General features: G+C 41.8%; 1 pseudogene; it reads left to right on the top strand.

Moving 5' to 3' along the window:
* Positions 1-1,408: 1,408 nt before the first annotated feature.
* On the top strand, positions 1,409-2,155 carry LOC125021606 (annotated as a pseudogene).
* The last annotated feature ends 10,765 nt before the right edge of the window (positions 2,156-12,920 follow it).

Raw genomic sequence — 12,920 nt, 5'->3', positions numbered from 1 at the left:
ATCATTGCTTGCTAGGTGGCTTTGTAAAAGAAAACCAAAGAGAGAGATGAACAACATGAGATACAAACTTACAGATTGTGTCAACTACTCTGTACTCCAAGTCAACGCTCAAAGCTCCAACCACAAAAAATTAGATCTGAGGTAGGAGACAAGACGAAGAAGGATAAGAAGAATTGACCTAATTTTATTGTTTATTTCATAGTTTTTTTTATTTCTGAATTTCAGCGAAAATGTATGAAATTAGTTCGTAATAATCACACAGTTTAAATGGAGACATACAACTTTCTGATAAAAAGGGAAAAAGCTAAACCTGGTGTGATATTTAAGATCATGAATATGTGAAGACATTTCACTTCTGGATGATTAGGAACTCTTTGTTGTCCTTATACAACTGTTTAACTGAGCGACAGAAAATATGATCTAATTAAAAGGCACAAAAACAAATATTAAAATAAGATAATGTGGTTTATCTCATGAGGTCAACATATTTCCCAGAGAAGAACTGTTGTTAATAGATGATTTTTTTGTCTTTACATAGATCCATGAGGATGTTTTCAATTGAACGCATCAGTGTGTACATTTAGCAAATACTTCAGCTAATAGGGTCACTGTTGAAATGTGAGTTTACCTGCCAAATGTTTTTTATACAGCAGCAGACTTTTTTATTCAATTTATGTATTCTTATATGTCTCGTATCTTTAATTGTTGAGTTTGTGTATGAACATATTTCTTATCATTTCAACGATCTAATCAATGTAAATGATTTTCTTTAGTTCTACATGACATAAATATGTAAAGTGAAAATATTTGTACATGTCAATACATTAACTGGTCTGATTTGATGAAAATAATTTTAAAATGAATGAATTATTTATAAACCTAGTACGCACAATTCTACTGTTTTATCTAAAGCGTAAGAACATGTACTGATGTTATTTCAATATAATCAAAGATGAGTTGAGGTATGAGACTGACTTCTCCTCCCTTCATTTTAGAGTTTCATGTAAAACTCAAGCCTAAAAAACTCTGAGGAGAACAGAAGTGTACTAAGCCTCAGATAGGTTGAACACACGGCACAGAGTTTCATTTGAAAAATCACACAAATTAGCACCAACACGTCAAGAGGTCAGTGCCCAAGACTCATCTGATTGGCTTAGCTGGTGAGTGATGTCATTTTCCATCTAGGACTAGATCAACCGAGTCACAGACAAGTTTTAAGAGCAACAGATCACAGGAAAACGACATCTGAGCTGATACGTACCACGCAGGGAGAGAGTTTTGTAGAGGAGTACACTTAGAGAAATCAACACTTCTGGATTCAGTAACAGGAGCAGCAGCTACAATCTGTGGAGAAGACATCCCATGGTGGACAAAACGACGACAACGAAGAGATTAAAGGAAGAATAAAGACTGTGTTTGAAGTAAAGCTGGAAAAAGGAAAATCAAACGAAGACAATCTTGACTTTACCAGAACCAAGAAGACATAAAGAACACATAAAGTAGTATCTGGGAGCATAATGGTGTCTTGTGGACTCGAACTGAGCGGTATCTCTCTGTCAGTGCTGGGCTGGGTGCTGAGTGTGATCAGCTGTGCTCTGCCAATGTGGATAGTCTTCCGCCACAGTTATGATTACTATGGACATAGGGACCCCAGGATAGAATGGTGGGGTCTGTGGATGAGTTGTGAGTCCCAGGGTGCACAGGACAGATGGAGTGTCTTTCCCATCACTTCATCCATCCGGTCCTGCAGACCTTCAGAGCACTCTCTGTCCTCGCCATCATCTTGGGAGTGGTGGGAGTCTTCATAAACATTGTGAGAGCAAAATGCACCAACTTCATTCATAATGAGAGGGTCAAAGCCAGGTTGATGGTTTCCTCTGGAGGGATCTTCATCACTGCAGCTCTCTTACAACTGGTGCCTGTTTTCTGGATAGTACATGACATCACATGGTACAGCTATGCTGACACTGGAAACAATGCTGGGGTGGCTCTACATCTGGGATGGTTTTCCTCAGTGCTGATGCTTATTGGAGGGTCCATTCTCTGCTGCTTCTTCTGTAAACAAGAAAACCAACTAAGAAAGTCCAACATACATGTCAAAGTCATGTTCAACCCTGTGGCCGAAGTCAACGACTCAAAAGCCCAACTAGAATAGATGTGGTTTTGAGGTAGAAACAAGACCAAAGAGGGATGAGGAAGAATTGTGACCACTGTTTTTATTTTCCTCTTTTTCATTCAAGATCATTACACATTTCTAGGGAAAAGTAAATAATGTAGTTTCAGAATCAACACCAGTTACATCAGTCATTGCAATGTAATAAAAGGGAAGACCAGGGTTAAGCCAGTTTGTCTGTTCAGAATGCAGATCATCGCCAATAGAGTAGGATCTTGTGACACCTCTGGATGATTTAATGAACTATGCTGTTAAAATACCCGTTTACACAATTATATTTATCTGAAAACAGAAAGCAATGTTAACCAAATTTTCAACAAATAAAGTAAGATAAACAAATTGTGGTTAGTCTCAGACTCATGCGGCAATATTGTGTCCCAGAGAAAAACTGTTGAATGATTGGATCATTTAAGTTTTTCCAATGACAAATGTTTTCTAAAAACAACCAACATTTCTTTGTCAAATCTTGTCACCTATGTGGTAGTTGTTTGTATCAACCTTTGTGTTATACCCCATAAAGTTTCAACACAGTGCATAAGAAGCATAATAATGTCAATGTTAATGTTTTGCTTTTAAATCAGTTGATATGATTCAAATAATAAAAGTCATAAAGAGTTGTAAAGTGAAACAGTTTCTATATCTTCTATATCGTTTATCGAAAGCATGATAATATATACTGATAATATTTTTGTCATCAAGACAAGAATCTGATGTGAAGGGGAGAGGAAACATTTTCTATGTCTTACACCTAAAGCATGATAAAATATACTGAATATATTTTAGAAATCTGGTGAGTTGAAGTTGTGACCCCCCCTCCACACACACACACACACACACACACACACACACACACACGTCAGAGTTATATTCAAACATAATCAAGACAAGAATCTGATGTGAAGAGGAGAGGAAGTGACTTTCTCCTTCTCTGTTTTCCTGTTTTGAACGGTCAAATTAATAAACCTACGACTGTCTCTCTTTGCAATATTTTTAGAAGATTTTTGTCTTGAGAGGTAGAGACAGAAGGCACTAAAAGCCTGTTGTAGATTTAGATGTAGTAGAACAAAAACACCGCAAACAAAGCTAAACCAGAAAAACATTTTCACTTTTAAAAGCACAACAATTAGCAACAACACAGCGGTGATTGAGACCAGTGCCCAAGACTCATCTGATTGATTTTTTTACCGAGTGATGTCATAGGTGGGTCAGATTCATTTTTTATAAAGAGATGAGATGAATCCACTAATTGAAAGCGGCAGATCACAGAAAGCAACACACATCAATAGCAATCAAAAAATGACTTATGCAATTATGCTATTAGGCTACTGATCAGTGTTTACTTATTAAGTATCATACAGTCAGGGTAAATAGTCACTGCGGTAATGTATTTTTATGGAGTATATTTTTTTGTTATTCACAAAACATTATGTTACATAATCCATGTTCAGACATTTTTGAGCCGACATCTCTTAGTTTCATTATATTGTCATGTATCTTTTTGTTGTTTATTTTTATGTTATTCCACATTTTTTTCAAAGTTTAAGCACAATGTTGAAGAAGCGCATACATGTATTTTGATATTTAGATCTACTGATGTAATTAAAATAATTTTAAATAATAAAGATTCTTAAACTGAAACACAACTGGTGTCTGAATAATATGAGATTGTTACGATAGAAGAAGAAGAAGAAGAAGACGCAGTGAACAATAAGAAAGAATAATTTAAGAAAGCTTGAATTTATGCATAGAAACCTGGATGTGTGTGTCTAAAGCATTAGGACATGTACTGATGTTGTGATGAGAGAGGAAGCGTCTTCAGTCTAGTACCTGACTCAGTGTTTGGACCACAGGTACCAAGGTTTTCCTGTTATGAATGGTTAAATTATTAAACTAAAAGCAATCTTTAAAAACGTTTTTTAAGATTTATGTGTCATGTTAAACGAACTCGGAGACAAAAAGAGACTGAACAGACTGGTGCAGAAGGCCGACTCTGTTCTGTGCTTCCCTCTTCAACGTGAGAAAGAGGTGGGTGATTTGGGAAAGGAAGCAAATCTGTTGACGATAAACCCCTACCCCATCCCCCACCCCCTCACACCGTGTGAAGAAGCCTTACCACAGGTCCTTCCTTCCCGTTGCTGTGAGACTGTACAAGCCTGCTCCTAGTAGACCACAAACGTATAACTACTGTTGTATTCTGTATTTTGTGTCTATTTAATAGCACTGTCCTTAATTATTTGCTGCTGTAACACTGAAGAAAACTTAAAAACTGAAGCGATAAATTCAATACATTACCATCAAAAGGGTTTTGTGTGTTTAGCTTCTTGATGACATTTGAGCATGTTCGTGTGCTATCCGGGTACTCCAGCTTCCTCCTACCTCCAAAGACAAAGTTGTGTATGTGCCCATACCACTGACACTTGTTCCCCAGGAAAGCACCCCTGATGCTTCTGATGTTGGCTCTGTGGGACTCACTAGATACTCTGCCCATCTAGTGGGCACTAGATGGGCAGAGTACCTCTCTGGGGACTCACTAGATACTGTGCCCACGGTCTGCTGTTTTTCCCATTCCAACTTTCTCACACAACACTGACCTGGCTTTGAGACAAGTAAATGAGATTTATTTAAGAGATGGCACCCCAGTGACATCATCATGTGTCAAATCAGACATCTTGGAGCTCCTGGCTGAGGCCATGTTTTCCTACACAGCTTACCCAGACACCTGCAGTGGCACAGGCACAAGTAGAGAGGCATCCCTGCTTGAAGGAGCCCGGATCTTTAATGGAACTTACGGGTGGAAGCAAAGCCTGAAATACAAATGTGGAAACTACCGCACAAAACAGAAAGCACTAGGAAACCCTGACCTCTTGGTAAACTCACTGAGTCACAAGTCAGAGGATGAGCGAAGAGCTGCTAAAAATGTCAAGAAACCAAAGAGGGCAGAAGTGAATTACCTGCCCTCACACCCACACGGTGAAACACATGACACACTTGAGAATCAGAGACTTGACCTAATTGCAGCCCGTCAGAAAAAGGACTGTGTCAAGAGCATAAATGATATGATGGTCAGAACATACAGTTGGAGAAGACAGGAAGTGGTTGCCAAGTCTCCTGGGGTGGCAGAATTTAAGGAAAGATTGGCCTGCCCTCTTTGAAACATTCCAGGTAAATGATTTATCATTCTATTTTTCCTGACCACGTTTCTAGTGTGGCTTGGAAATGAAATACTAGACTCACCTTTTGCCTGAAAACATACTAAAGCCCTTAATTTGCTGTCTTACAGATTGAGGAGTTCCGAAGGTGCACTGCTGTTCAACTGGAATCAATATTTATGTCCCAGCTGGACAGGTATACTCCAAAGCTCCTGGAGGTCGACAGTGCAAAAAGAGGAGTGATTGGTCAGCACATCAAGAAGTTGTAGATGGAACTTATACAGGTAGGGTAAAAGTGGTTTAATAGGTTTAAACCTGACTGTAATTCTGATGTACAGGAATAATGGTATCATGGGTTTGGAGTAAAATTGCCAGCAAAATACATTTATTTATTATTCTTCTATTAACTCTAGGACCCAAGAGCCTCTGCAGTGAAGAAGAGAGATGTGACTTTGAGATGCCTCTGCCAAGGTTCTATGTCTGTCTTTTATTTTGTGATCATGCTTTGAAGTTCCCTGTTTTATTCTGTCAAGTAATCTAGTTTTCTGTCTGTCCTGTCTCCTTGTGGTTGGTCATGTGTGTCTGGGTCATGTCTTGTGTTTCCTGTTTTATTTTGTTAAGTATCTGGGTTTCCTGTTTTGTGCCTCCTTGTCTTGCGATTGTTAATTGGTTTCTCCTGTGTTGATTGCCCTCATGTTTCTGACCTGTGTCTTGCCATCCCTCAGCCCTCATGTGTATATATGTCCCGCCTTTCCCTTTGTTCCTTGTCGTGTCGTTAATGTTACCTTAATGTCTTTATGCCATGTTCCATGTTTTCACGTCTTGTTCCAGCTTCCATGTTTCCATGTCATGTTGATGATTTCTTTTGATTTTTGTATTTTCCCTGCCATGCCTGCAGCGCCTTTTGTTTGTTATTAAATACTTACTGTTTGACCTTCATGCCTCATCTATAGTCCTGCGTCTGGGTTCACACCTACAACCTCCCCGCTTCCTGACAGCCTCATAGAGTACATGGGAGAGAATGGACAGGAACTAATCTCTGACTGCTATGTAAGTATTGTTTAAAAGCAGGTTTGGATGAGTCTGATGTACAGTCTTAAATTGGGTTAACTTTTATGTGAACTGTCTGAAACAGCAGTTGTCAGGTGGAGGTGGAGGTGGAGGTGGAGCATGCAGCTAGTTGGCAGGAGCCCCAGGAGAGTCGATTAGCACAGTACCACAGAGGGATGCCTTTCTGTCATGTGTTGCTGTTTGCTCATGTTTTTTTTAAATGCAAATTGAAAATGCCAATAAAAAAAGCATGTGGCTGGAAATGCATCTGTTTAATGTACAAGATCTAAAATCAGAATTCAAACGTTTTCAAAATGGTCTTCACAAAAGTAATCTGAATTAAATCACACAACGTATATTAAATATAAAATTGTATCTGTAACTGTATCTCAAAGGGAACTGCAGAGGCCACTGTTCATGAGGACCTGAAAATGAAGAATATGTGCATCTACGTCTGTTGTGAACCAAATGCAGAAGGAATCCTCACTGAGGTAATTCCAGTCCTTACTCATCTTGGAAACCTGGACAAAGCATGCTGTCCACTCCCTGGGCTGACATATGCACTTAATCTTGAGTATCCATCCAAACTTTCCACAACATTTGAGGTGTTTCAAAGATTTTTAGTGGGACTTGACACACTGCATCCAAAACCAACCCCCCCAAGTTCATGACTCTCAAAAACAAGCTTCTAGCCTAGGCAGTCAGACATGGCTGTTAGCTTGCACTTATGAACACCAATTTTCTTGTGTCTGTTCAAGATCATTTTACATTGGACACTGAATGGAATTCTTCAGGATGGTTTGTCTTGTTTTGTCCTGTCTTCCTGATTTTATACACACTAAATTGCCCCACTTTGAACCTCCAACTGGGCAGAAGGGGCAGATCTCTGAGTTGTTGTAAAATTGTTTCTAAAATATACACACTGAAAGACATTATTGTGAAGGTGTTCTGCTTGTGAATTGTTGTAGTACTGATAATGTTAAAGTTCTTCAGTAAGAATACTCCAAATGTTCTGCTTAGCAAAAAGTGAGGAACTGAGGTCAAGCATTTCTTTTATCCAGTAAAACTGATACTGTCCATCTTATTGCCGCGGTTTGGATATGGGTTGTTAAAATGTTTTAATATTATGTATACGGTTAAAAAAAAAAAAAAAAAACTGTACTGTGAAGGTGTTGTATGCAGTACTTTTAAAAAAAAATTGGTCATGCATTCTGCTATGTACTAAATATGGATGTTCTTGATTGTTCACACTATCCATTGCCACGGTTATGGATATGGTAATATTTAATAAATGTTGACATATGATATGTCTTTATTTTATTATAGTTAACAACAACAAAGGGTGAATTGGTCAAAATTAATAAAATAGAATACAAATAGTTTTTTCATTTAAATGTTTCAATTCTAGTGTGTTTAATATGCTGATGTTACACAGATTTTACTCAATTTCTTGGCTTTCTCTGCAACTTAATATTTTTGCATACATCAAAATGCATATTAAGTTCTCATTACTCAAAATACCAATAACTTCACTAAACTTAGAAAAAATGGTTTTAAAATGTTGCTATATATATATATATATATATATATATATATTTTTTTTTTTTTTTTTTTCATAGCGGACATTGAAGGAAGAGGTGTGTTGTGAGGAAAGGTCGCCCAACCTGAAAAACTTGTGTCCACCACTTTTAGGGCAGCACCATGAGCACTCTGAGGAGAACTATAAGTTTTGGTGAATAAAATCATTTTTACATATTTGGGCCAACATTTCCGCTGGATGTGACATATGTGGCGCTGGTGGAGACTTTTTGATTTGTTCTAAGTGAGTTTCTTGCTTTAGTAATGACATTCATCTCGCTATATGAGTCACGTGGCTACGATGCAACGTCCTCTTTTAGTGAGTGTGATGTTGATGGTTTCTATGGCAGTGGAGTCATAATAGTCGTATTAAGACGTGTTTTGAATAAGGTTCGACCTCACCTTAGGGGTCCACCCAGGATCGGTCAGGGTCAGGGCAGGCTGCAGGACAGTAGTGTGCTGCAGTCCTCTGACCCACCTGACCCTCCTGTTTGCCCCCTGTCTTAATGCACCATACCACATCCAGGGTCACAGGGTCACGGTGTAGGGGCTTGCTTCCTCATCAGGGACTGAGGAAGCACAGTAATAGGGACACTGTCACTTTTCATTATTCATTGGCACGGCTTGGGGGGCCTGGTCCTCCGCTAGCAGGGGGATCTTGGGCTGGCGGTCTGTGGCCCCACGGCCGTTGGTAGGGGTATCTACCTAGGTTCTCTGGTGTCCTCTTGGCCTGGCTTTGTCTCCTGGTGCTGCGTGGCGACGGGTTCGTGGCGGCTTCCTTGGGTACCCGGTTGTTCCGGTATCGACTGGTTCGGGTGGTGGCTTGGTGCTTCCCCTCTCCCTTCGATGGGGGGCTGGGGTCTCTCCCTGGCGGGTGGGGGTTCTCTCTCCCCGTGGTCTCCCTGGCCCGGGTGCGCCAGGGGCATGGGGCCGGCTCCCTGGCCCCCCTGCTCGGATGGCTCCCTGGTTGGGCGCTGGGCCGGTGCCCGTCTGCGGGGGCTTTGCTGGGCTCCTGGGGGAGTCCTCTCGGCTGGAGAGGTGTCCATGGCTGCCCTGCGGGCGGGGGGTGGGGTGTTGGCGGCGGTGGGTGGACGGGCTGCGGTGGCTGGAGGGTGTGGGGGGTATGGGGGGCTGCTCTGGCCTGCACCGACTTGTGCTCGCTTGGTCGGTCTGGGGGTGTTGGTCATCGCTCGCCATCTGCGCTGGGGTGTGGCTTGCCCCGTGGCTACGGTGGTTCTCTGGTCCTGTCACCCATGCGCCCCACACTGGGGTGGACGCTCTCGGGCGCTGGGGCTTCTGACCTGACTCTGGGCCCTGGTAATGGTCTCACTCATATTTAGGGAATGCCCACATGCATGTGTGTTGTCACCTGCCAGCCCGTGCTGGATCACATCAAAAAGAATTGATGAGTCCCTGCTATTAAGGGCTGGATTATTGTTTTCACTCTATCACTACGTGCCCTATGGCAGACTTCTCTCCTTCTATTGGGACACCCTTACCCCCCCTGGACTCTCTCATCTCTCCAGAGATGACTGTACCCAGTCATACTTGAGTGAGGTGACTTGGGAAGCACAGAACCCTGCACTCCACTAGTTCCTACTAGCACCACATGTATCTCCTCCACTGTCCATCCTTCTACATCTTTTCTTTCCTTTGTTCCCCCCTCTATCCACTGAGGTGTAGCACTGCCCTCCCTGCCACACAAGGTCACTACACTCAATAAAGATCAACAGGACAGTTCTCAGGGAGGGCTGGTGATGGTCACACTCACGCACTGAAGTAATAAAGCTTTCAGCTGCAAGAATATAACTGCATCAAACTCATATAATGTTGACACCCTGTGGTGTTCAACTATGCAGACAAATGCAGACAAAAAAAAAAAAAAAAAGAATAAGGTTCGATGACATTGAAGGCCTCGGTGGAAAATGTGCAGCCCCTCATTGTTGAAACGTTTTTGAGGATTTATGTGTCATGTGTGATGAACTTGGAGCAGTGTGAAATATGGATAAACGACAAAAAGCACTAAAAGACTGACAGATATTATTAGATTTGTTCTTTTCATGTAAACCAGGTGGAAATGGTAGGTAGAAATTAAACAGACACAACCAAAGCAGCTTGAAATGAGACCAGTGCCCAAAACTCATCTGATTGGCTTATTTTAGTGATGTCATTTCCTTGTCAGGCCAGATCATTTTGTAATGAAACGACAGACAGATAAGCTTCATCTACTCCTTTTGAGAAGCAGATGACAGGAAACGACACTTGAACAGAAACGCTCGTGCTGCAGAGACTTTGTGGAGGAGGTACACTGTGAGAAATCAACACATCCCTGCTGGAAAGAATATTGACAACGAAGAGACTGAAGGACAAAACAAAGACGTGTTTAAAATAAAGTGGGACAGAGAAGCAAAGAAAATCGCAAGGAAGAATCTCAAGAGTTGAACCAAGAAGAGACAAAGGACATATAACAGAATGTCTTGGTGACCGGTATCTCTCTGTCAATGCTGGGCTGGGTGCTGAGTGTGATCAGCTGTGCTCTGTCGAGGTGGAGGGATACCACTCTGACTCTCTGGGTGGATTTACCTGAGGTACTGCAGTCCTCCAAGGGACTAGTAATAGCTGCCGTCTTTGTGGGCGCAATGGCACTCCTCATTACCATGGTGGGAGCAAAGTGCACAGCCTGGATCGAGACCGAGTGGCTCGGAGCCAGAGTAATGGGCTCCTCTGGAGGGGTGTTCACCACTGCTCGTTATTTGGTTCTCAGCCACGGGAGCTGCGAAGCTGTTTTGGCGAGGAGATGAGGGAGGGGCGAAACAACCGCACAGGTGATGATGATTGGCTAAGGTGGACTACACTTTCAGATAAGCCAATCACAGACTCTGTCCTGGACACAGTGAGTGCGTTTACATGCACATGGAAAAAAAACGAATTATTGCCTTTATCGGACTATAATAGGAGAACTTAAGTGCATGTAAACACGTTACTCTGATTAAAATCTGAGTTCTCATTATCCGATTTAGACACCCATATAATGCGAGTGAATTGGAGTTTTCAATCGGATAATGCGTGTGCGCATGCTCCACGACTGCTGCGCTGGCGGAACAAAAACGTCCAAGAAAGCCGATCACAGAAGAAGAAGAGAAACGGAGCCGTCTGAGGGATACCGTGGATCTTACCTGCACTAGAAGTAGCGCGAACATTACGTACAAGATTAAAAAACGTACTATTATCCGTCTCGTTGTTGTTTGAAATGCCGGTCCACCGCATGAACGACTCTTGTTTATTATATCACGTAATAGGTCAACCCGGAAATCGGGCCGTATTAACGTGGTATTATCCCGCTGAAAAGACACGTATCGCCACCTAGTGTGGAGGAGGAGAACAGTTATTCGATTTTCTTGCACTGCATGCTGCAAAGTCGAATTTTGAGCATAGCTCGATTAAGCTCTGCATATAAACGCAGTGAAAGACAAGGTTTTGGCCAGGGTCCTCACAACGGTCGCTGTCATTTTGGGGCTAGTGGCGCTACTTATTTTCACTGTGGGAGACAACTGTTCCAACTGCAATCATAATGAGAGCTCTGCTACAACTGGTGCCTTTCTTCTGGTCAGCATTCACCATCATAGTTGAGTTCTCCAGTCCACTCATCCTCTGTCATCGGAAAAGGAAGATCGGGACGGCTCAGTACTTGGGATGGTTTGCCTCAACCATACTACTTATTGGTGGATCTATCCTGTTTACATGGTACCCTGAACAGAAAGGCAGACTAACAAAGAGATACAACACTTGTGTCACCAGACTTGTGTCATATACTCTGCTACTCCAAGGTCAACGTCTGAAAGCTCGCACCACAACAAGGATTAGATCTGAGGTAGGAGGACAAGACTGGAGAACGATTAAGAAGAATTGCGACCTGAATAATATGAGAATGTTATGATAATGTGTGTGTGTGTGTGTGTGTGTGTGTGTGTGTGCACATGTATATGCACACATTTATTAAAAAGAAGAACTTTAGAAACACAGTCGTCATAACATTGAAAATGAACAGTAACTAAAAAAGCATGACTGATGTTGTGATGAGAGAAGAAGTGTCTTCAGTCTAGTACCAGACTCAGTGTCTAGACCACAGGTACCAAGGTTTTCCTGTCTTGAATGGTTAAATTATTAAACTAACAACATTCTTTAAAAATTTTTATTTACGTGTCATGTTAAATGAACTCAGAGACAAAAAGAGACTGAACAGACTGGTGAAGAAGGCCGACTCTGTTCTGCCCTCTTCAGCGTGAGTGATTGGTGAATATAAGCAAAGCTGTTGATGGTAAACCGATCCCACAACCTCCACTGGTGCTAAAATAGCACCGAGCAGCACCTTCAGCAGCCGACTGCTCCCCCACCCTCTCACACCATGTGAAGGGGCTTTACCACAGGTTCTTCCTTCCTGATGCTGTGAGACTGTACAAGCCTGCACTAATAGACCACAAACATATAGCTACTGTTGTATTCTGCATTTTGTATTTATTTAATGGCACTGTCCTTAATTATTTGTTGCTGTAACACTGAAAGCTTAAAAACTGAAGCGAAAAATTCAATATATTACCATCAAAAGGGTTATGTGTGTTTATCTTCTTGAGGACATTTGAGTAGGCACAAAGACAAGTGTGTTGCAAAGACAAGTTCACAAAAGAAAGAACGTGTTGAGATCTTGACCTGACTAAAGGTCAGATGTCTCCACTTCAGGAGTCCCAGGGTAGAAAGTTGAAAGAAAGATAGAAAGATATGCGAATGAGTTGTGTTCCATTAGTTTGCCGATCAGGACCTGCAGGCCCTCTGGAGGAGTGTTCATCATCACAGCTCTGTTATAACTGGTGCCTGTTTTATGGATAGTGCATAACATCACATGATACTGCTACGGTGACACTGGAGAGAAGACGAAGGCGGCCCTACGTCTGGGATGGGCCGCCTCTGTCCTG

The sequence above is a fragment of the Mugil cephalus genome, chromosome 15 (assembly GCF_022458985.1).
Source record: "Mugil cephalus isolate CIBA_MC_2020 chromosome 15, CIBA_Mcephalus_1.1, whole genome shotgun sequence".
NCBI classification, from domain to species: domain Eukaryota; kingdom Metazoa; phylum Chordata; class Actinopteri; order Mugiliformes; family Mugilidae; genus Mugil; species Mugil cephalus.
The sequence above is the reverse complement of the archived record's forward strand: the minus strand, read 5'-3'. Positions and strand labels throughout refer to the sequence as shown.